This window comes from Parus major, chromosome 2 (genome assembly GCF_001522545.3).
Source record: "Parus major isolate Abel chromosome 2, Parus_major1.1, whole genome shotgun sequence".
Classification (NCBI taxonomy): Eukaryota; Metazoa; Chordata; class Aves; order Passeriformes; family Paridae; genus Parus; species Parus major.
In genome coordinates, this window is record NC_031769.1 from 137,462,625 (window position 1) to 137,486,605 (window position 23,981).

The following is a 23,981-nucleotide window of genomic DNA, read 5'->3' on the forward strand; positions in this document are numbered from 1 at the left end:
CCCGCGCGGGCTCCGCTCATCTGCAGCCGCGGCGATCAACCTGCAGCGCTCGCTGACAGCGGGCGGGGCCGCGCCGCGGATCCCTGGGAAACGTAGTCCCGGGAAATCGGCTCCCGGCCAGGCACCGGCGTTCCCTGCCGCCGGCGGGGCCCCGGGGCGCCTCCGCGTGTCCCTGCCGGGCAGGGAGAGCAGCAGAGGGGCCGGCCGGGGGCTGTGAGAGGCGGCAGGGCTGGTGACCCACATGAGACGTGTGTGGAAGGGGGACCGCGCGGGCACCCTGCCCCAAGAATCTTCATTTCACAGCTCTGGGATGTTTCTCTCCAGGATTTCAGTCATCTCAGACATGCAGGCTGACGGCTCCGGGATAAGCCCGTCGTGTCCCCGTGTAACCCCACGGCACTCCCTGGCCGGCCGGAAGAGTTTGCCCGCAGGGAAAGAAAAAGGCGCGCACAAAGCGCCGGGAACTACTGGCGAGCACCTCACCGCCGAGTGAGGCCCTCAGTGTTTGTCCATCTTGCCCACTCCGACAGGTCTTACAACAAATCCAGAAAACGAAGGAGATCAAGGACACAGTAGTGGAGCCATTACTTCAGGTTCCCAGAAATCTTATACCAAACACCCTGGCACCCTCAAGATCTATCCTGGAAAAAAAGCTGTGGGCTTGTGCAAGTGTATCAGTAAATATTAACTACCCAGAAAGTCTATAAGTTACTCTACTCACCAAAGTTATGTCATTATTAAAACCAAATAGATTTACAACAGCAAATGGACTGAGTATACAAGGCCCAGATACGACATGAAAACAGTGCCACATGTTCTTTTTGTGTGTTAGCAGTGGCTGTTGTGGCTAATAAGTGTTATTTGTGACAGGTTATTTTTGCAAAACAAACCTCAAATTAGAATGCAAGAATATACATTATGCAAGTGAATACGTCCTGCACAAACCCCAGGAATTTTGACATCCGTGAAATATCTAAATTAATTAAAAATTGGGTTTTCATTATTTATTTTATGAAGGAAACTCAGAGCCTATAAGAAATGTCTTGAAGCCCAACTCTTTCCTTAAGCCTTCTAATAACCAGCTTTGCCCTGAAGACCTGACTTGTTTGCTCTCATAAGCACGTGAACTATTAGCCTTTGTGTTGTACATGAGTCCAGATACACGTTTCCTGGAGTAGCAGCCTTGTCATTCATGTGTTTGCGAAGTGGTAGGCATACTCACAGTGCATTTTAAGTAAAAATACTGAGAGGATACGTGGTCCTCCCAAGTGCAATACAGTCACACACCTCATCCCATGTCCTGGCACAATGGGCTGATGTTCACATGCTTTCTGTCAAGAAAATAGGACGTTCGTAGATATCAGATTTCAAATATATGTAATAAACACACAGAGCCTTCAATACATAATAAGCTTCTGTGATTTTGATGACATTTTGTATTAAGCTTATGTATTCAAATATTAATAATTTATTTGACTGTGAATATTTGGAGATCTGTTGGAGTAATTACCTGGCTAATGCATATGTGAAGCAGTGCTTTCTTGTTTGGAATGAGCTGGGAGCCATAGAGGGAATCAATCAAGGCTCAGAGTTGAAGTAGCATGGACATGGAGAGCTGGAGTCCTATCCCCATTAGTATGCTGAATTTCTGGCTTGTAACTACATTTCAGCTCTGGACCCTGAGGACGTCCCCGGTGAGTACAATTTTACTAAGCCCTTTAAACAGCCCTGTAGTTTCTAATTACAACTTTATGCTTGCTGAAGAACAGCAAAATTATGGCTTTGACTAGATAGCAAATAGGGCATGACAGATGTTAAAAGGTGTAGTGTCCAATACCTAATAGCTAGTGAAACCTAATATTTAACAGTATCTAAAACCATCAGAAACTTAACAAATTCTGGTCAAAACTAGACAAATTATAATTTAGTGTATGTTGTTCATTAGAGAAAAGAGGCTGTGAATTGATTTAAGGGGTTGTGTGAATTGATTCAGTTAATCTATGGTAAAGTACAATCTGTTTTGAGAAGCATCAGGTGAAAGTGAGCTAACTTTCTTAAAACACCCTGCTAAATTACAGTGTAGAAAAAGACTGTCTTCCTCTGCTCAGAAAGAGCTATTTCTTGTTCTCTCTGCCTTGCTTTCTTGCTTCTCATTTTAGTTTGCCTCACTCCAGAGAGGTTTCTTCTTAACTTCAAAAAGTGTAGCAAATTTCCTTTAAACAGACTTGGTTTGTCACAGCCACAGTCAGTTTGCTGTGTTCTTTGCCCTAGTTCACCAGATGAAAAGGCAGGACTGACCAGAGGCTCCTTAGCCATTCTAATTATTTCTAAATAGGACTTCTGCCAGCAAACATCAGGTGAAAGTACAGTTGATGAACGTCCATCAATGCATTGCTGCATTGCTCTATTGCAGGAGTTCTGAAGTCTAAACAAAAGGTTAGACTTGTATAGTTCACTACACTATTATCTATCATAATTTTTCTCTTTTTTATTTCCCTTTCACCTTACAGAAATACAATAGTAATTAAGCTTTAAGCAACCCCTTGTGCTCCTAAGTCTTTTCTGTAAAACAGTGAAATTCTCACTCATCTTCATCTGATGATCTTGTTAACAAGGTACTTCTGCCATATCATTGTGACCCAAGATTTTCAAACATGATTATTTTATTTTGGGTGCCCAAACTACATGCACAGGAGTGATTTTCTGGAACAGTTGAAGAAACATCTGAAAACTGTTGACCTAAGTCAGACACCATGTGTCTCTCACAGTGAACAGCAGCACAACCATATCTGAATATTTTTGGCTGTGATTTGCTTAGCTGAGTGGGCCTAAACTGTGATGGTGAGATTAAAACCATTCAAAGTTTGTTGTCAAACTCAAGTATGACAGAAACAGGACCACACCATCTGCCTAAAATTTCAGTATCTGGGCTCTTACATTGCCTTGTGTATTCCTGGAAAAGACTACATGGAAATGGGTGTGTATTTCAAAGGTAATTGATGATAAGTACATTGAGATTGGGAAAAGGTGTGGGAGGAACTTGTGTAAGAATATACAGATTTGATACTGATGTACTGATGAAGAAGGAGTAGGGGGCTTTCCACTACAGTGCCTCTGCCAGTATGGAGGGCTGGAAGAGAAAAGGGAAGGGCTATAGATGGTTCCACACACTCTCAGCACACACTCCAGGCCAGGGGCTGCACTTGTTTACTAATGAAAAACAAGAATGTTTCATGGACACTACAGTGAAAGAGGTAGGTGGAAATTCAGGTGTGGAAGCAGTGAGTAGAAAATTGTGGAGGCCGGTGGGCTGATTAACAAAGAATTCATACCTCTCCCTTGGAAGAAAAGTTCCTAGATGAGTTCCTCCTTGTTGGGGCAATAAAAGGAGTTGCCCCCCCAGCATGCCTTGCAGCCCATGCAAATCTTTTGTACTTTATGGAAATTATGTGTACCTAAAGGTCCTTCCCCTTTGCTCCACCCATGAACCCTCAATTTACTTGTCCCACTGCTTCTATATAAACCTGTTTCCCTCTGGCTGTCCAGTCTTTTTCTCTAACCCCTTCACGGTAGCTGGAGTTCTCCTCATCCCTGGACTAAGAATAAAGGCATCTTGTGGAATATCACATGAGGTTCCTGGCCTTCCATGTTGTCCAGATGTTTGCTTGAAGAGCTGCAATCACTCAACAGCCCTTTCAGGGCTCTGAGCTGAGATCACTCTCAGCAGGGCAAGGGGTGCCTGGGCACCCAAGAGTGTCCTTCTGAGGACACTTCTCTTGGAAAGTCATGGCACCTGGACCACCACCCAGGCTGCAACAGAAAATTCCCTTCCAATTTCCCTCCCTTTGTCAGAGGCAGCCACATGCTGAAAAAACAGCCTGAGGAATAGTGGGTGCCAGATCTAGAGTGAGAGAAGGGTGTTGTTGAATTTCTCTGCATTCTCTCTTTTTTCTCTAGGAATTGGCATTTCCTAAGAAACCTGCTGAGACTCATGCAAACATATGAAAAGCATAGGGGGAAAATGCTAAATGCTGTGTGCATAGCTGCTTTTTTTCTTTTTTTTTTTTTTAATTTTAAACCCATGTAAGCATACGCTGAGAAAAAGGGAGAAACAGACTTTTTGTATAAATCCCATGCTCTGATCCATGGAAACAGATTCTTATGTTAGCGTGGATTCAGGCTTACTACCACAAAATGACCCAAGGTATGGTATGTGTCAAAGTGTAAGCACTAATGTTCAGAAGCAGTGTTCTGGGGTCTGAGTATGACTTCAAGGAGCTATTAGGCAAGGAAAATATAGATAAACGTGTTTAAAATACATGTAATATGATTTTCAATGTCACTAAGGCAATGAAATCTGGGTTTTACTAGTGTAATAGTCTAATTATATAATTAATATTCTTTGTTTATACTGTTGCTAAAATATACTTTGAGTAGTGTTTATATTACACACCTACATTTTCTAATTGATAAAAATATTTTGCATGATAATCCATAATACTACAGAAAGTGTATTTAGGGATTTGTAGGAGACTCAAAAACAATTACAAGATGTCTGGAAGATGTGTTTTATCATTACTGTAGCATTATCTGGTGTTTTCTGTAATTTTGTTGTGGTTTGTTTTGGGTTTTTTAAGGTTTCTTTTTTTTTAATAAGTTAATATATTCTTAAAGAATCATGTTCCCTGCTCTCAAATTCAAGGAAAAAGTGGTATGTGAGCATTAAAATACCCAGAATATTCATAGAATTTTTTGAGATTTACTTCATTTGACAGAAGAACAGGAAAAGGAAGTTGGGGTGGGTTAACATGATCTGTACATGTCTGAGGCAGACAGCACTGTATAAAAATGTTACTCCTGTTATAAGTGTGAGGTTAATTCCACTTTACAATAATACCTATATCTTATGTACAAAGATATAGTACATGGTACTGACTTTTGCCATCATCAAATGTTTTGATGACTTATTCCATTCACTGCTTTATGGTAAACTATAGATAATTTTTATACAAATGTGGAAACATGCCACAGATTTTCTTCCTAAAGCAAGTTTGTGACAAGTCTCCCTGCAGTACAGTCCAAAAGCAGCAGTAGGGCTGCAGGCAGAGAACACAGCTGTGACTGCCTTGCATGGCAGCTTTTTGAGCCAGGCTTTTCCACTCATGTATGGGCTGGGAGAAACTGGGTGTAGACTGAAAAAAGAGAGGTTCAGGCTGTGTAGAAGGAAACCCTTTTTCACCTGGTGGATAGTCATTTATAGGAGTAGTTTGGTGCTCAGAGAAGTTTTGCAGCCACCATCCTTGGTGATTCCCAAGTCCCCACTACCACAAAGTCATTAGCAACCTGCTCAGATCTTGTACTGGATCCTGCTTGGAGCAGGAGATTGGGCTACAGACCTCTTGTGGTTCCTTTTACCCTGAATCATCCTGTGATCTCATGAATGCTTTTAGCTTCCCTGGACTAGCATTTCTGTCTAAAGTGGTGGATTACCTTCCTGCTATTATTAATCTCAAACAGGCTTCCTTTCTTCTTAAACCTGGTACAAAGCCTGGTAAGTGCTACGCCCATGGATTACCTGCTCTCATTCACTGGTGACTGCCCAAACAGTGTGGTAGCACAAGGAGTTGGGTCGTGTGAAGTGGGAACAAGTGAGAGTAGTGTCACTGATGCAGAATTAGGCTATTTCAGTGATAGCCTCATACAAGTTAGTTTGTACTGGAGATCTGAGAGCAGTGAATGAGATTTGTGCTCTCCTGAAAAGTCTTTGTGTCACTTTCCTGCAGAGAAAAGCAACACATTGAGTGCCCTACTTGCTCATGATTGGAGAGTGTGAATCACTGAACCCTACCACATAAGCATTCCTTATAAAAAAAATGGAAGAACCATACCTAAGAGAGGATGTGTATTTAAGCAGAACTAGAGAAGTAGTCTACTATAGCAGGTCCGTGTGACCAGTAGGCAAACAGTTGAGTAACTTGTTTAAACAATCCTGACTCATGCTGTTGTTTGCTGAGCTGCAACTTGATGTGGACTGAAACAATTCAGTGCTGTAAATAACCTGCAAGTACTGAATTACAGAGCCTTTGGAGTGAAGGGCAGCTCTAGGGATCATCTAGTTTAAACCTGTGCTCAGAGCAGGGGCACTAGAGCATGTTGCTCAGGGTTATGTCTGTTTTTGTTTGAATATTGCCAAGCGTGGATACTGCACAGCCTTTCTGGGCAACTTGCTCCAGTGTTTGATCTCTCCTCAGTTTCTTTTTTCATTTAAATGGAATTTTCTGTATTTCAGTTTGTGGCCATTGCCTTGTTTTCAAGGCTGAGAGGAATCTGTCTCCATGTTCTGTCTCCATGTTCTTTACTCCCCACCATTGGGTATTTATACACATTGATGAGGTACCCCCAAAGACTTCTCTTCTATGAGCTGAACAGGCCTATCTCTCTTAGCCGCTCCTTGAATAAGAGATACTCTTGAAGATGGTACTACTTAATCATCTTCATGGTCCTCCATGAGCACACTACAGCATGTCCAAGCTCCTCTGAATGGCAGCACAACCATCCTGTGTATCAGCCTCTCTTCCCAGTTTGAGATTATCAACACACTTGGTGAAGGTGCCCACTGTTCCATAATCATACCATCCCATTAATGCCAGAAGTGTACTGGCCCCAGTATGAACCCCTGAAGTAGACTACTAATGTCTGGCTTCCAGATGGACTTTGTGCTGCTGATCACAATCCTTTGAGCTCAGCATATCACCCAGTTTTGATCCACCTCACCAACCACTTACCTAGCCTGTACTTTATTGGTTTTCTAAGACAGTGTTATTGGACACAGAATTGAAAGCCAGTCATTTCATCATGGGAGGCTGCCAGGTCAGCCATGTCCAGTCTGGCTTGATTTCTCCAGTGCAAATACATTTTTTTATCATGAATTCCAGTACAGTGGCATTCCTATCCTAAATACGGGAAATGGTTTCCCAGATTGGTTTCTCCGTCACCTTCACAGAGATCAAGGCAAGGTCAACTGACCTGTAGTTGTCCAGATTTGCTCTGTTCCAGTCATCAGGAATCTTCCCAAATTGCCATGAGCTTTCAAAGGTAATTGAGAGTCATCTTGCACTGGTGTTTGCCAACTCCCTCAGCATTTGACAGGTGCAAACCATCAAGGCCTGTGAGTTTATATATCTCCAGTATGTTTAAATGTTCCCTAACTTAATCTTCATTCACCCCATGGTTTGTGTCCCTTGTGCCAGTTCTCACTGCTCCTAGGGGGCTTGTGATTCCTGAAGCTGGTCATACAAGTAAAGATGAGTGAAGAAGGCATTGAGAACATAGGCTTTTTTGATGTACTTGGTCACTACAGCCTGTTATCCATTCAGTAGCAGACCCATATTTTTCCCCAGTCTTCCTCTTGGCATAGATGTAGAGCTCTTCCTGTTGTCCTTTATGCAGATACATCCCCAGGTGAGCTTTGACATTCCTAACACCCCTCTGCATGCTTGGACAGTGTCTCCTGCTGATTATGGCAATTTTATTCTCTGCTGTTTTAAGGAACGTGGACCAGGTCTGCAGTGGAGCTACTATACTGTTTTTTACTGGTTGAGCACAAAACACTCCTGATACACTCACACATTAAACTCTGGATAGTGTGTGCACTGGTATTTGTGCTCAGTGCGTTCAGGTTTCAGTAACACATGCAACTTTTCTTGATGACCAGCTGCAAGCTTTTACACTTATGCAACATAGATTTTAAATTAATTCTTAAAGCTTTTGTTATGGTGTAAATGACTTCTGAGAAATAAAGCTTTAGGTAGCACTGTAGCTCTTCTAGGTCTCCCTGGCAAGAAATGCATGAATCTTGTGGGACCTGTGCACCTGTACAGAGTCTGCCTAGAACATGATCTGTGTATGCCCAATGGGGCTGCCACATCCCAAGTGTAGTGCACTTAGAGCCAGAACAAATGATTTGTACAATCACGGTGCCCCTTTCACGCTTGGGCAGAATTCTTGTGCAAAGAGAAGAGGGAGATATCTGGATAATTCCTGATGTAAAGATGCTCCAGTCATGAGGAATCTGAAATACAGAGCTTGGGATATGACCTTTAACAACAGTAATGTTTGTCACTTACCTTGATGCTAGTAGGAAGAAGCTATAAGTACTAGCCAATATTGTGTTGATTTTGATGTAATATATCTAGTGTAATCCTCTGAATGTCAGAGCTGTCACGGTTGAAGCTGAAACCAGGACAGAGCTAAAAAAAATTGCATCTCCTTTTAAGGTCTTTCATGTGCTGAATTTGGAGGGAAGCAGTTGTATTATTCCAGAAAATAATAACTTGATAATGATCAGAGTTGATAAGGTCTGAGCACAATGACCTTTACCTGCTTATGAATGACTCAGAATAATGTTGAAAAATAGAAGTGGTTGGCAGTGATTTGTGAGCATTTATTAAGGCAAATCAGATAATTGCATTTAACATCACAGATGGCTTGTATTTTCTAAAGTGCTTTTACTTCAGTGCAATAAGATGACTCAGAAGCTCAGTAGGATATTATGGCCCTGATTTTTTATTGCTTCACACCTCATACAGTGAAATTCCTACTGCAGAGGAGGTATAGGTCCAGTATTGCAGGATTTTATGCTTTTACTGTGCAATAATCAACTGCTAGGAGCAGTGCAAAGCATCACAGCCCTATCCTCTTTCTTTTACTACTTTTCCTTATCAGTTTTATATTTTGAGAGCATTACTTTATGTTTTCCCTTTGTACATTACATGCTTTTACTACCTATAGGGACAAGGCAATTTATAACAATCTAACAGAACATTAAATTGTCTCTGGCATCCTGGAAAAAACACCTCTTCCACATTCCTAAAAATCTTTCAATTATTTCTGAACAGGTTATTTTGGTTTGCTTTTTAATAGAAAGGGAATTCCACAATAATCCGGAGTGCTGCTCCATATGGGGAAACATAACGTCTGCTATTTCTTGGCAGAGGAGCAGCAGCATAGGTCTGTTCCTCTTGGCAGAGAGCAGGAAGGGTAGGGCTCATCTCACTGAACTTTATCTACCAAAGCATCAAGCACTCAATAAAGCTGCATTTCCTAGAAGTTACCAAAGGGAGGAAAAGCACCATTTTTTGAATCCCTTTTGAATTTACTTGCCTTCAGCAGCCAAGGTGACCAATGACTTTAAACATGTACCTACCTCACAGGGGACTAGGTTCACAGAGAGAAATCTTACTTTCACTTCCTACTCAGTTTATTTTCATTTGTCCTTGAACAGAAATGATCACAAATAGAATGTGAGCACATACTTCTATTGTGCACCAGACTTAAAACTAGGGTTATTTCCTAGGAAGATTTTTTTTGCATAATTGGAGCACAGGAGAACTTCAGAGACAGTGAAAAATGCTGCTATTTGTAACAGCATCAAAAAACTATAGTATTCTGCAATGAGGCACTTTTGCATGCCAAGAAACATCACTCAAGAAACAGCATTACCCAGAGAATCTGAAATAGGTCTCTGCTGGAGTGATGACAAAGAACCAATAGTTTCTCTCGCTGACATTTTCAGCACCATGCAATGATCCCAGTCCAGGCTAACAATGGAGTTTGCAGCTGGTACAGACCTCTGACATGTAAGCTGAGGGACCAGAAGCACTGGCTGCAGGCAAGGCTGTGAATTACAAACCATTGAGTTTTGTCTATGCAAATGCATAGCTTGAGCTGCTGGTGCTGTGGGGATATATCAGCTGGAATGACAGTAAGTAATTAACAGTCTGTCCAGCCACTCTGCTAATCTAATCACTCAGCACTGCTAATCAAATCACTCCAGTAGCTGGAGTGGTGCTTCCTGAATGCCAGTGCTCCCTAAAGCTAGGCTAAGTACAAATGAAGTCATTCAGGTGTATTAAGTTAAACTAATGATTGCAAATGAAGACAAGCTTTGAGAGTGCCAAGTCCTCAATTCCTACTTTCTCACACCCACAAAGCATTATCCCAGGAAAGTAGATGGAGTTGATTAGATTAGGTTGGCATAGAAGATAGAGATGGATTCAAGTGCAGTATCTAGCAGGGGTTAGTTGACCCACAACTCAGGAGAACAGAAATCTCTGTTCACACTGGCTGAATTGGCTGTACATGGGTCTTGCTGTCTGTTCCAAGGATAGGCCACAGACTGCTGGGGTTTATATAAGGCCCTGTGATACTTATTTTCCTGTTCTAGCAGGATGAAAGACTGGTGTGGGGAACAGCACATAGCCATGTGACCAGCTTAGGCACTGCTGCTGTCTCAGCAGGAACTGGGATGTGAGAGGTGTTGGTTTCTGTGGGGGAAGTGCACCTTTCCCATTAATGCCCAACAGCAGAAGCAAGAAGCCCAGCTCACCAAGCCCCTTTGGAGCTATGCCTCCAGCTCTCTGGCCCGTTTTCAAGATTCCCTGTCCACAAAGATGCCTGCTGTCTCTCTCTGTCCCCAGAGTTATATGGAGGTGAACATGGTCTATTTGGGAACAGGGGAGGAGGTTCCTTTAGTGTTGTTAGTAAGAGAACATGAAGTTCTTCCATTTCCATCTGTGTGACTGTGAAACCTCCTGCAATCCCCTGACATTTTACTTCCTTAACCCAGCATTTTATGGTAACTGCAAAACTCGATTCTATTGTAAAGTTGGATTTTACCATCCTAAAGATAAGCACAAGATAAGTTGTAAGTTATTTTGTGCCCATCTTGGCATGTGGCTTTGTGTGAGCTGCTGAGAAGCCTTGGGGGAGAGGACAGGGGAGATCATGGAAGACAACAGTGCCAATCAGCATTGCAGGCTGAGTACATTACTTGTACCCAAGTGTGCTTGCAGACATTATGCAGCTGTACCAAAGCCAGTGAAAGTGTCCCCAAGTGCCCTTCTCTGACACATTGCAATGGAGAATCACTGAAACATGCAGTAATCCCAGAAATGCAAGTGGTGTTTGTGACTCTGGTGTGCTCCAGCATCAATTCAGCTGTCTAAACACAAGTGTTTGGTGTCCTTTGAGATTCTTTCAGTGACATCTATGACAGTCCTTGTGGTAGACTTTTCCATCACAGTCCAGCGTCCTATTGAGCAGCAGAAGCTGTGTGACTGTTCTTGTGGGCCCTGGGACAGAGGCTATGCCCAGCAGTTCTGTACTTACCATTTGTTGTCCCAGCTGCACGAAGTGCCTGCCAGGAACAACAGAGAGCTGGGAACTGCTCAGTTCTCTCTTCCTCAACCCCATGTGGAAGGTGCTGGTAGTCTTCAGAAGGTTCTGGTAGCCTTCAGCCAGTCGCCCTCTGTTCTTCCCAGCACACATGACAGAGGAGCTGGAGGCCATGCACATGCCCAGGTACATTCAGTGTGGGGCTGCAGCCAGACCTGCTGGAGGTCACAGACCTGCACAGGGACACAGTTCTGACCCATGCTCAGCCCTGATGGACACATTTTGTGTGTAGACCAGGAACAAACTGCAGTCATCCATGTGGATCCTCTTGGTTCAACTCACATAGCTGAAGGAGTAGTAGCCTGAGCTGGTGTTACATTACTGATATGATTTTTGAGGACAGTAAGTAACCATGCTCTGAGCCTAATAGCTTTCACAGCATTATTTGTTGAGGATAATAGAAAAAAAAAAGTCTTTAACTTTGTGTCTCACAGGTGAGAAATCTGTGTTTTCTCCCCAAGATTGTTACTGCACATTGTTTTTAGGAATGTCACTTATAAAGACTTCATTATTTTTAATACATGGGAAGAAAGCAAAGAACGATCTTTTAGTTCTGCTTTTATATTTCCACTTTGTTGTCTTTTTTCTACTAGTTTGAACACATCTGTTTTTCAAGCCTGTAGCAGCAGAAATCTGAGTTATTTGACAGAACTACAGATTCCACAAAGAACTTTTTCGCTCTTTTCCCAAGCAGAAGTGAAAACAAAATATTCTGTAATACACAACTGCCTTGTAAGGGGTTTAATGTTTCTTTTTTCTTTCTACTGCTCCAAAAGATGTTTTCAAAGAGTTTTCTTGTAACTGAGTCTGGAAACCATCCACTTTTAATGAGAACTTACTGACACCTAATTGCCATCTGCCTTCTTCAGTTTCTCTCATAAGACTGCTTCATTTCTCCTTTGTGCTCTGAACTGTCCCTCTGTTGCTGCTGCAGTTTATACTCCAAGTAAACTCTGAAGTCTTTGTAATTTAAGTTTTAAGGCCTTTATTCTGTATTTCACCTCTTCCTATAGTAGAACTACTCTAGAAAGCCTTCAGAGCTAAATACCTATTAGCTGCAGAATGTAGATGCAAGATTCCTACCATGGTGTGGGTGATGCTTGCTGGTGCAGCTGTTTTACAAATCTCTTTTCTTATCTGATGACTGTATCAGAAAGACAATGCAGTACACAGCAAAATGGTGTGAGAAAAGTACTGCAGCTCTCACAAATGAAGAAGTACATGGTATCTTCCACAATTTTTTTGTTGTGCAAGCCATGCCATTAATAAAGCCTCCAAAAGAGCTATTAGTGCTGCCTTGTTGTGACCTTCAGCCCCATGTGAGTTCACCCTATGTCAGAAGCAAGGACTCTTTCACTGACTGAGGGCTGAATAGCTTTCAAAAATGTTTGGCAAGCCACATCTTAATATGCCTACCTGCTTTCCTGAAAAGAATTACTTTCAAAATTCTACTAACATTTTTAGGTTCTCTGGTTTCCTGAAGGTAAACTTCCAATGGTTCCCCTGCATCATGCTTTTCTTTTTTAAGAAGAAATTCACATCCTAAGACGGTGACCTGTGATCCTTGGTCAGATGTTGATTCTCTGAGATCTTCCAGTCTGAAAACAGCAGAAAGAAAAGTGAGATACAGTACCAGTATAGTATAGTGCGTCTTGTGATGTCAGAGCCATTTCTAATAATTTCCTACCCAGAGGAGAGCAGGGCAGCATTTAAGTGGTGCATCACCTCATAGGCCCATCATGTCAATTGTGCCTTGATGAACATTTTAAGGTCATAAGGCTCTCCTTCAGGCCCTGAGTGGGGCATATTGGTCACTGTTGGCTTCCTAGGAACTCTGTAATTAAATATTTCATACTAATTCAAATCGAGCATCCAATACACAGTCCACTGTCACGTTTTTTTCCTTAAAATGAGTTGAGGTGTAGCATGACCCCAATTGTAGATATTCTGTGTATCAATTTAATGAAATAACAAGATAGTGAGTAACACTGCACAACTGCATTTGGGGAAAATCCATTTGCAATCTTAAATTAAGGTGTTTTGGGCTGTTAAGCCATCTTATTTACAGAAAGCCACTTAACATCTGTGGAATCAGGTGTGGTAAGGACTCTCAAATAATTGCGGTAACAATTCCAGTACTGTCAACAATTAGTTTTCCTTGTTCATACACCTAAAGAAAATAAAGATGGGTGAAACCTCTGTCCTGTGTTCAGTTTCTGATGGGCTTTTTGTATCAGTGAAGATCTGAATTTATACCTGTTAATTCAAGTTATCTCACTGACCATTAGCTACTTTTTATCTCTGTTCATTTCAGTCCCTCTGTTGTTCACTGAAGAAAATCATCTGTATGCTGTTTGCATCTATGACTTGAGGGGTAGTTTCTCTATTTTTATGTACATGAGTCTTTCAAGAGCAATATACTCTCTCTTGGTTTTATTAAGTGTTCTTGCATCAAATATAGTGGCCTTACTATTATCCCAAAGGGCTTAAGTAAGCGGAGCTCTGACTTTGTAGTGTAAGGCATTAGGAATCAGAGCTGCAGTAGCACAAAATGAAATAAGGTGTTGTGCTACTTATGATCCAGGATTTCACTGTTTCTGTGGGTCTGCCCAGGGCAGGCTTGAAATTCTCTGAGGTGGTTATGATCTACACCTCAATCAGAGTTAAGAACAAAGTTTCTTTAACAACATGCAAGAAATAAGCTTGAAAAATAGTTTGCCTGCTATTTTTCTGGTAGTTCTAAACTTTGATACCTGCAATCTTTTTGTAATGTCAAGGTTAGATTCTTGTCCTGCTGGAAAAATTACGTTCCCAAGAAAAGATTACTCTCTCCATCTGAAGTGTTATCTGGCAAAGTTCAACTTCTGTAATGCTGAGTTGGTGCAGGATAAAATGATTGGTGCCTCTACTGCTTGTTCTTCTGAATTCCTTCTGAGTAAATTAAAGTGAAGAAATATAATAAAATAAAATAAAATTAAATTAAAAAATTGCACCCAGGAAGTACTGGATTTTAGATAATTTAATGAAAATTAGAATATAGACACCATTTCTGAGAAGCATTCAAACAATTTTCCCAGAAGACTGCAATTATTTAAATTTAAATGCTTTGTCTATGGACAAAGAGGTAACACAATTTTTATATAAAGTCAGGAATTTATATTTTTAAAATAGAAATCTTAATAGATTCATTTTGGAATCACTATTGGCCCATATTTAAGTATTGCAGATAAAAAAGGAACTACTAAAAAATGTCATATTTTACACAGAAAGGAATTGCCAGTAGTGATAATGGTGATAACAGTAATAATAATAATGATTATGATGATTTTATACAGTTTAAATTGTTATACAGACATTTTCCAGTTCCTACTTCTTTCCTGATGTTACCCTTCTCTCAGAACCCTGGGCTCTGTCTATTGCTTGTGAGAGTGTACAGTGAAGCAACCACATCTGGAGTCCTTTGCCATGAACACCATTATATCTTGGTTTTATTCGTTCAATTTGAAATATATTTTTGTACCATAGAGTTTCCCAAATAACCCTTCAAGCCCTTCTAGCTCTACAGACCAGAGCCCTGTTGGTCATGGAGGCCTCATCTGGTGCTCTATGACTTTGTTATCATTGCAGATCATATTTTGTCATTAACAAGATTTAATTTCTCTTAAAACAACACAAGTTTTTCTGATTGATCATCTCGTGCTGTAACCTATTGTTAAATGACCTTCTGTCACATGGGATCTGATTAGGCTAAATTTTATGTCTGTGGACAAACCCTTCAGCAGAATTTCCTTCATCTGTGATTCATAATGAATAACTGGGCTCTGCCTTGTATTAACATCCCGTGGTAAAGAAGTGCAGTTCCTGTTACATATTTGAATATTAATTGTCGTAGTCCAGGCTCTGTGTACTATTCTAGCAGAGAATTCAGCAGGCACACAAATCACACCTACTGGCACATCTAAATGCAAACAACCATACTCAGGAATTTCATCTTCGGGTAATAAACCACACATACTGGGCAAGTCTTAAATATTCCAGGTAAAGAGTTTCATATTACAGGAAGTAAATAATCAACATTCAATATTAATTAAATAGACCTCTTGTCTGCCTGATGACACAACAGAAACATTGATGTGGTGTTCTGTCTTCATTGCCTTTGAGTTTGCTTCTGTGCTAAGGCCAAACATTAACTGATGTGTGTCACCCAAGCATGTCAGTACTGGTTTTCTGCAGTGTTCCCATCAAATTTTTTTCACAAGAATGCAAAGTCATATAAAGAAGATTTTCTGAGATGCTGGCAGCACTCTGGTCCCTGTTGTGCCTCTGTTTTTCCCAGAGTTTGGGGGGTGTGTCTGCAGTATTGTGATTTTCTCTTGGCCATGCTGTAAACCATGTATGTACTGCTCTAACAGTTTGAACAGTGTGAGCTGCTCTGGATGGCAATGACTATACTCTTCTTTCATGTCACATCTTGTTCAGGCAGTATGAGCTCTCTGCAGCTCTTCTGAAAGCAGGTCTTTCAGTGTTTTGTGTGCCAAATTTGCAAGCTCACCTGTAAACACCACTTGTCATAAAAGAATCAATGCATGAAGAAGCAGGTTCTTTAATAGCCCAAATACCATATCACATTTATCACCAAGAAAAGGGATTGAAGCCTCTTTCCTGCATTCCAGCTTAATGCACAAAGAGAATGTGTCCTTTTCTCTCTTGAAAGATTAATGTTATGCATTGTAAGTATCTATTTTTAAAATAAAAGTATCTATTTTTAAAATATTCACAATTTTTCAGATTTTGGAGAGAAGGTGGATGTGCACTGATGTTCTTTTTTCTAAATCATTTGGCATCTTGACTGAAGGTAAATCCAGGTTTCACAGTGTTTCTTCCAAATGCATAAAAGTACTGATGTAACATGGTCACGGCAATTGCATGACACAAAGAGTCTAACAATAACTAGACTGAGACAGGGCAGTCAGGAGAAAGGGTCTGTCCTTCCCCTGCTGCCCAAGGATACCCAATCAATGCCTTTCACAAGGGAAACACCAACTGCATTTTTTTTTTTTTTTGTAGATGAGTATTTTCTACCACATAGAACTGGAATTGCTGAGCTATCTTCTCTTCCTAGATTATCTGATTTATATGTCCCATGACAGCTCTTAGGATACAGTAAAACACAAAGTATCATAGGCTTTGATCCTCCTGCAAGAGGATGTTTGGGTCTCTACAAGAAGCTGAATGAGCCTAGACAACATTTACTTCCATTCCTTTGATCTGAAGGACGCTGCTTGTTAGTGAAGACAGCTGATTCTAATCACAGTGGAGGGCTCTTATTTGCTGTTCTTTCACACTCACACTCCTCCAAAAAGGAGAAGAGGATGGAATTACTGGGTGTAGAAGCACAAAGTGCTTACTGGACTACAGGATCTGTGAGAGTCACTTTGCCAGTACAGGTGATGGAGTGTCTTTTCATCTTACTCCCTGGAGAATGAGAGGGAAGTGGAAAGGGGGAAGCAATTCTGTGGGTTTCATTGAAAAATTGTACAGGTGGTTGCAGACAGTGCTTACTCATTACTCAGCAGTGAAATTACAATGGTCAGGAAATGCAGAATTTGAGAGCAGGTGGTTGATGGGACAAGACTGGCTGGGGAACAAGAAAATAGAAATCCCGTTTGACCTCTGCCAATTTTTTTTGCTAATGTCTGTATTTACATTTGCTGCTGGATTTTTTTCCAGTTTTTCAGTGATTTGTCGTCGAGGAGGTCTGTGACATCACTTTGAATCAATATACTGTATTTTTTGTACATTTGGATATAGTTCACTTTTTCAGCTATGCATCAAAAATCTAAATCTGTTTGCCTTATCTAGGAATGACAGAGTTGGCTTTTTGGTTTTATTTTTTAGAGACAGCCATCTGTCTATCTCAAGCTTATTCAGAGTTCCCACAGGCAAAGTATTTTTAACTGTATCAATTATAGTTGTATCAACTGTTTTGTAATTATTGCCTTGTAGCTCTTCCCTGCTGTATCAACATCTCTTTTTCTAGTCTCTTTTTAGAGAAATCATGATCTTGTTCCTGTCACACAGAGGAAGAATTTTTAATATCTTATTTTTGGAAGAGAAAGTCTTTATAAAGATGTATTTTCATGTGTGCTTCTACCTACTGCTGCCTAAATATCCTGTCCAAGGTATACGTACATTTCTTCCTCGGCAAACTCTTCCATTATAACAGTGAAAAGCATATGTTTTATATTCACAGTCCCTATGAATCTCTTTAATTCACTCTCATTTTCTCTGAACATTTAAATTAAGAAAATAAAATGTAAATGAATGAAAGAGAAGTCAAATAAAATGACCTGCTGCTACTGGCCCTGATTCCACACCATAAAGTATTCTTAGGTAAGTAATCTGAGGATTTTGTTTAGCGGACATCACTTTTTATTACTAGATTCCTTCATTTCTTACACAGCATTTTCCACATATGTTTAATAACTTCCTTAAATAGCATATAATTGTACTCTGAAGACACATGGGATTGTCTCCCATCTCTGCATCAGCAAATACTACATTTTCCTGCCAAGATCATGTAAATGTGAAGACTGAAAGTCATCTGACACATTCTAGCATCTACTTCCCATTTGTCTTTCACTCAAGGCAAGGCATACACTGTTTTATTCAAGATAAAAGTATTCAGGAAGGCTAATATCTCTGTCTCTAACTCTGAATAAAAATTACATTGGGAATACTCCTTGGCAACATTAGTAATGAGGAGTGAATTTTTGGAGTAGAAATAATTTTAATTACATTTGGTTTTCTCCAGAGACTGAGATTGTCATGTCTTTGAAATAATCTCATATATTTTGCATCATAGGGCTCTGAATATATTTTTCTATGTTATTAAGTCCATTATTTATTATTTAGTTTAATACTGCAGTAACTATGAGCTGTATTTCCTGCAGAAGCTAATAAAGTACAGAACCAGGCAAGTATTGCAAAGTTGCTTCACAGAGTCCTCTGTAAATCTCCCCTTTTAGGCTTTTGGATTTCTGTGAATATGGGATTGACAGAGGATATTACCTCCTGCTGATAAAAAGGATGTAAGGTTCAGAGAAACTGCTTCTGAGTTCTCCAGCAAAAATCTGCATGGAGTCTTAGGGAAACACAGAGTTCACCTCCTTCTCAGGTGGGTAGAAGACAACCTATTCTATAAAATAGGTGTTTGTAAAATCCAATAATTCGTTTGCTGAAACAAATATTTGGGAGTATAAAATATGATAGGAGGGCAAAGATACTGAATTTTTTCCATCTGGTTGGTCCTGAAATACTGCCAACACATATTAACAATTTCTAAGATAAGTAGGACTGGGACATCTGTCCTTTCAATTGTCCACTTCAATAATAGCTCCATGAGCATTATGACCAGTTTTGTTAACCTTCCTATTATTGTTTCTCTAAGTAATCGTATCACCAAATATCTGCATGGATATAGCCTACAGTAGTTATTAAAGCTGTGAGCAGACTTGGCATCCAACTAACCTGTTACCCGTCTCACCACACCCATCTGGCACAAGGCTGTGGGTTTCATGCTAAGAGCATTGATGATTACAGGTTTGGGGACAAAGAACAACCAGAGTCTATATCTGCAGATACAGAATGGAAAGTGCCTAGTGTGGCAAGCTGGTCTGCTCTTAGCTGGGATAGATACAATTTTTATGTAATAGCTAGAACAGGGCTGTGTTTTGGATTCAGTGTGAGAATAATGTTGATAACACACTGATGTTTTGGTTGTTGCTCAGCTGTGCTTACCCTGAGTCAAGGACTTTTCAGTGTCTCATATGCTGCCTGTGAGGAGCTGCACCAGAAAGTGGGAGGGAGCATGGCTGAAACTCCTGACCTGAACTGGCCAAAGGGATATTCCATATAGCAGAACGTCTTGCCCAGTATATAAACTGGGGGGAATTACCTGGAAGGGGCCAATTGCTGCTGGAGGACAGGCTGGGCATCAGGTGGGAGGAGGAGTGAGCAACCATATTGTGCAACTCTCATATTTCTTGGTGTTTCTCTCCCTGTATCCAGCTCCTTTTAATCACAATTATTATTAGTAATAGTATCATTACTACTGGTATTATTACCATCATCATCTTCTTCATCATTATTATCATCATCTTTTAAATTGTTTCAATTGTAATTGTAAGGGTCTATTTGGAGGCCTCTCACTAGTGATTTCCCCAAAGTTCAATACTGGACCTAGTATACTTGAACTTATCAACGACTTTGATGAAAGGGGCAGATTGTTCCTCAGCAAGTTCACTGATGACACAAAGCTGTGAGGAGTGGCCGATACCCTAGAGTGCTGTGAATCCTTCAGAAGGACTTTGACAGGCTGGGGAGATGGGCAGAGAAGAACTGTCTGAAATGCAACAAACAAAACTGCAGGGTGCTGCCACTGGGAGGAATAACCCCAAGCACCAGTACAGCCCAAAGGCTGATCTGCTGGAAAGCAGCTCTGAGGAGAAGGACCTGGGGCTCCTGGAGGACAACAAGCTATCCATGAACCAGCCAATGGTATCCTGGGATGCACAGGATGAGCATTGCCGGGCAGTCAGGAGAGGTGGTTCTGCCCCTCTACTCAGCCCTGGTGAGGCACATCTGGAGAGCTGTGTCCAGTTCTGGTTTCCTCAGGGCTTGAGAGACACAGAGCTCCTGGAGCTAGTCCAGCAGAGGGCAACAAAGGTGATTAACCCACCCACCTGTTCCCCTTACTACTGACTGAACATCTGTCCAATTACAGAAGTGTGGGGCAAAGAAACAAAATAATAATAAATAATCATTATAAATAATAACAATAACATAATAATAATAACAATAATAATGACTCACAGGGTCACTCAGTTCTGTTTTGTCCAGCTGGGAAAACCATGCAACAGCTGTTAATTTGTGAAATTCCTAATCTGCATCAGGCTGTAGCCTAAAGTATAAGAATGCATCCCAACATACTAAACTTTAAGCCTATATTAGATAAAGAATGAGCTCCATTATGGACCATAGGAAACATGGAAGAGTTCCAAGAACTTATCAGTGTTCCTGGAAGGCAAATATTAAAAAAAACTCTTATGTTATACTAGGAAGTGGCCTACAACCATATGTTGCAGAGTAGACAAAAGAAAGAGCAATACTTCAATTTCCCCAGACCACCAGTATGACTCCAAACCTGACTGAGGATTAGAACAGGATATATCAAGCAAGCACCTAAGAATAATGGCACTAGAACCACCACTGTCTTCCATTTACATTCTTTTAGATTATTCAACATCCAGAGTTTCATGAAAACATGACAGAATCCCCTTTTGCATTCATTCCACTGCAGAAGCTGGATATTTACTAATTATAGCAACATTTTCCTTCTGCTAAGAATGACCCTCATAAATAAATCTAAATATGAACAAATCAAAATCTAAATTCAAATAACCTAAATATAAATAGGGACTAATATGAATGTCATGTAGATACAGTGTAAATATGATGCAAACAATCAGCAACCCATCTTTCATAATCTCTTCAAGATCCCAAAATACCAAGTACCAAAGACTAATATACATATATATACATATATTTTTGGATGTTTAGAAGTTGTCTTCTAAATTTCTAGGCTTATAAATACTCATGATTGTTTTATAGCATTTGATATTAGACCAGCATTTTTAATTCACATAAGCAATTCTTCTCTCTTTTTAACAATTTCCCGTGAATATAAGGAACGATCAATCCTCTTAAAACTTTGATTTACCTAAGCTAAATAAACCCTAATCTCTACCTTTCTCCCTATAAAATGAAAACTCCATTTTCCAAAGCCTTCTGTGTTCTTATTCCAATTTAGTTTTGTTTTGCTTTGATTTTCTTCAACATAGGTGCGAATAGAACACTATATTCCAAAGTATTTCAGTGTCTTCTGCAGAAAGGTTTTCTTGAGTGATTCTCTACTTTCTTGCTGTTCATAATATCTCCCAACTTTGTGTCATCTGTAAATTCCATTAGCAAATAATTTGATTGTCTCCTAGGCCACTAATATGAAGAGCATAGGTTCCAAGATTGAGGTAGTAACCACTGTCAGCCTAGTAAGTTTTTCCAAAATAAGATTTAGGGCATTTTTTTCCCCCCTTAAACAGCTCTTTATCCGTTTCACATTAATCCCTCATACCTTCACAAACCAAAACTTTTCCAGTCCTTGGGGACAAGGATACAGAAGGTGTATATGTATGAAATAGGTTGTTCTGTTGTTTGCTCATTATTTTTCATCTGAGAATTGGAAATACTTGAGATTATTTTGTCTATGATTAGAACAAGATTGAAATTAGTTCTTATTATTAGACAAATTGCTGGATGTCCACAAGAATCCTATATTGTCTATCTTTACCACATAAATAATAATAGCTATTTTCTCTGGCTATGAATATTACATGTCAAAGTTAATCTTCAATTCCCTTTGCTTATTTTTTCAGTATTTTTTGCTGCTCCTTTAAAATAACATAGAAATTCTTTTGAGCATGCTAAGTGTCCACCACCTCTTGCAGGCAGAGTCAATGTCTCCTTGGAGCTTTCCATTAATCCCACAGTAGTAGAGTTTCATTCTTTCATTTGTAAAATTTTGGTTTTTTCTGCATAACTATGTGCACAGTCTGCAGTGCAAATCATTATTTCTAGATTATGTGTCTTCTGCTGGAAGAAATTATCTTCTGCAAGTATTTTTCTAGTGGTGCTTTGCACAAAAAGATTTCCTGGGCTTTCTCCTCTTATTCCTCCTACATACCATCGTTGATCAGAAATATCTCAGAAAGGTGGAAGGATATTAGCCAGAGGAAAAAAATGTCTTATCATTACCCCTAATAGCTCCATGGCAGAGATTCAGCAACAGGAGTTTGGCTTTTGGGATGTGGGCTGTAATGAAGAGCACGACACAAGCATCTCTGCAGCTGCACATTACTCTTGTTGGCAGCACTTTTAAGAGCCAGAACACTTTGACCACAGCTCTGCAATGTGAACATCCCTCAAAGTAGGGGAGCTTCACACTAGCCTTCTGGTTTGTCCGAAAGAAAAACTTTCTTCGATAGCAGTGGTCTAGCAAGAATCAAGAATCCATTAGTGGTATCCCAAAATGACCTGTCCTAATAAAAAAAAAGTGTTAAGAAAGCAAGTTAGTCAAAAAGAAACAACAAATTGAAATTGTTTTCCCTTGAGAGTGTAAACAAGTGAAAATATCTTGAGACTGTTTTAATGGGCATGTGGTGCCAGTATGACTGTGTGAATCAACATATACAGATAACCACGGTGACCACCAAACCACAGCTGAGATACAAAGATTCAGGTTTTTTCATTACCTGACTAACAGTGTTGGACAGCAGAGACAGGTGGGGACACAGGGTCCCTCAGTTCATCCTTGCACACAGCAGTGGAGCAGTGGGTTAGGCATTGCCTGCTCCAAAGGGCTTCTCACACACAGTTTATCCTCTCTCTCTCTCTCTCTGTCTCTGTCTCTGTCTCTCTCTCCCCTCTCCCTCTCCCAGCAAGAAGCTCAAGCATATCCACACAGGAATCCCACCTCTTGAAACAGGCAGAAGAACAACAATATCAGCCATAAAACATAGTTTTCCCACACAGACGTTTTTAGCATTCCCAGCTGCAAGGTCACTTTGAGAGAAGCTATTCCATCCTCTTTGCCAAATCATCTGGTTTTAACCCTTTCCTCCCAACAGTGACATATGCACTGAGCTTGTGATAAGTCACAGAATCAGAGTACAGCTGCCTTAGACACCATAAGAGGAGAGCAGAGGATACCCACACGTTTTCCCATGCCATGTTGCCATGCTGTGTTGTAGTGTGTGATCAGAGCTCAGTGACATTTTTTGATGAGCAGGAATGGGGAGGAAGGTCTTAATGGCTTATTAGAACCATTAAGAAAATTGGATAGGTGGAACCAGTGTCTCAGAGCAAAATGAAACATTACTGTATGACTCCTGAGATTGCACAGCTGCTCATTTATTAAAGATGCAGCACTCCTGCTACAGCCTGTGAACCACTTGCTAGCACTGTCCATTTCAGAAAAATCATCACTAAATTCCTTCATTCTCATTCTGTTCTGTTAATAAAGATCTTGTGTATTTTCACATCTGGGATTCCTAATTGATCAAACACTTAAATCACATAGGGGTAAATTATCTTCTTTGAGAGGGGAATATGCAATGAAAGACAAAAAGGTCCAATCATTTTGGCTGTCTTTTTCTTTAAGTGTTACAGAAAAGAAAACAGAGTGTAAATTGAATGTAATTTTGCTTTAATTAAGAAAAATAAAAATAATTGTATATTCTATTCCCATTTGTGACACTTTGTTGTATGCTTGACGTACAATTAAATTGCAGTCAGACAATTTCAGAAGCTAAATTCTTGGTGGATTTGCTGACGAGAAGACAGCTGTCTATGACAACAATCATCTGAGATAATTTAATTTATGATCTTTGCATCCTGTGCTTGTTCACTTCTTTTCTTTTTTGTTTGAATTTTTACATATTTATCCCATTTTGAATCCTTAGTTAACATTCACCTAGTTCTCTTTTCTTTTCTTCTTAATTTTGCCTTGTTTTCTATAGACACTTCTCTTACTTTGCCTATTTCACCTCTCTTTTTACCTGTCTCACATGCACCTGTGAAAGGCCACTGAGGAGATCTTGTAAATAATCAGATCAGATCTGATTTTAATA

General features: G+C 40.2%; 1 long non-coding RNA gene across 2 annotated transcripts; it reads left to right on the top strand.

The window, feature by feature from the left end:
* The first annotated feature begins 16,243 nt into the window (after window positions 1-16,243).
* Window positions 16,244-22,834, top strand: LOC117243980. Of its 2 annotated transcripts, XR_004496227.1 has the most exons (3): window positions 16,244-17,628; window positions 18,264-18,412; window positions 19,026-22,834. It is a non-coding gene; the product is annotated as an uncharacterized LOC117243980 (long non-coding RNA). The 2 variants fall into 2 exon arrangements; XR_004496226.1 differs by having other exon boundaries at window positions 18,264-22,834.
* Window positions 22,835-23,981: the final 1,147 nt, after the last annotated feature.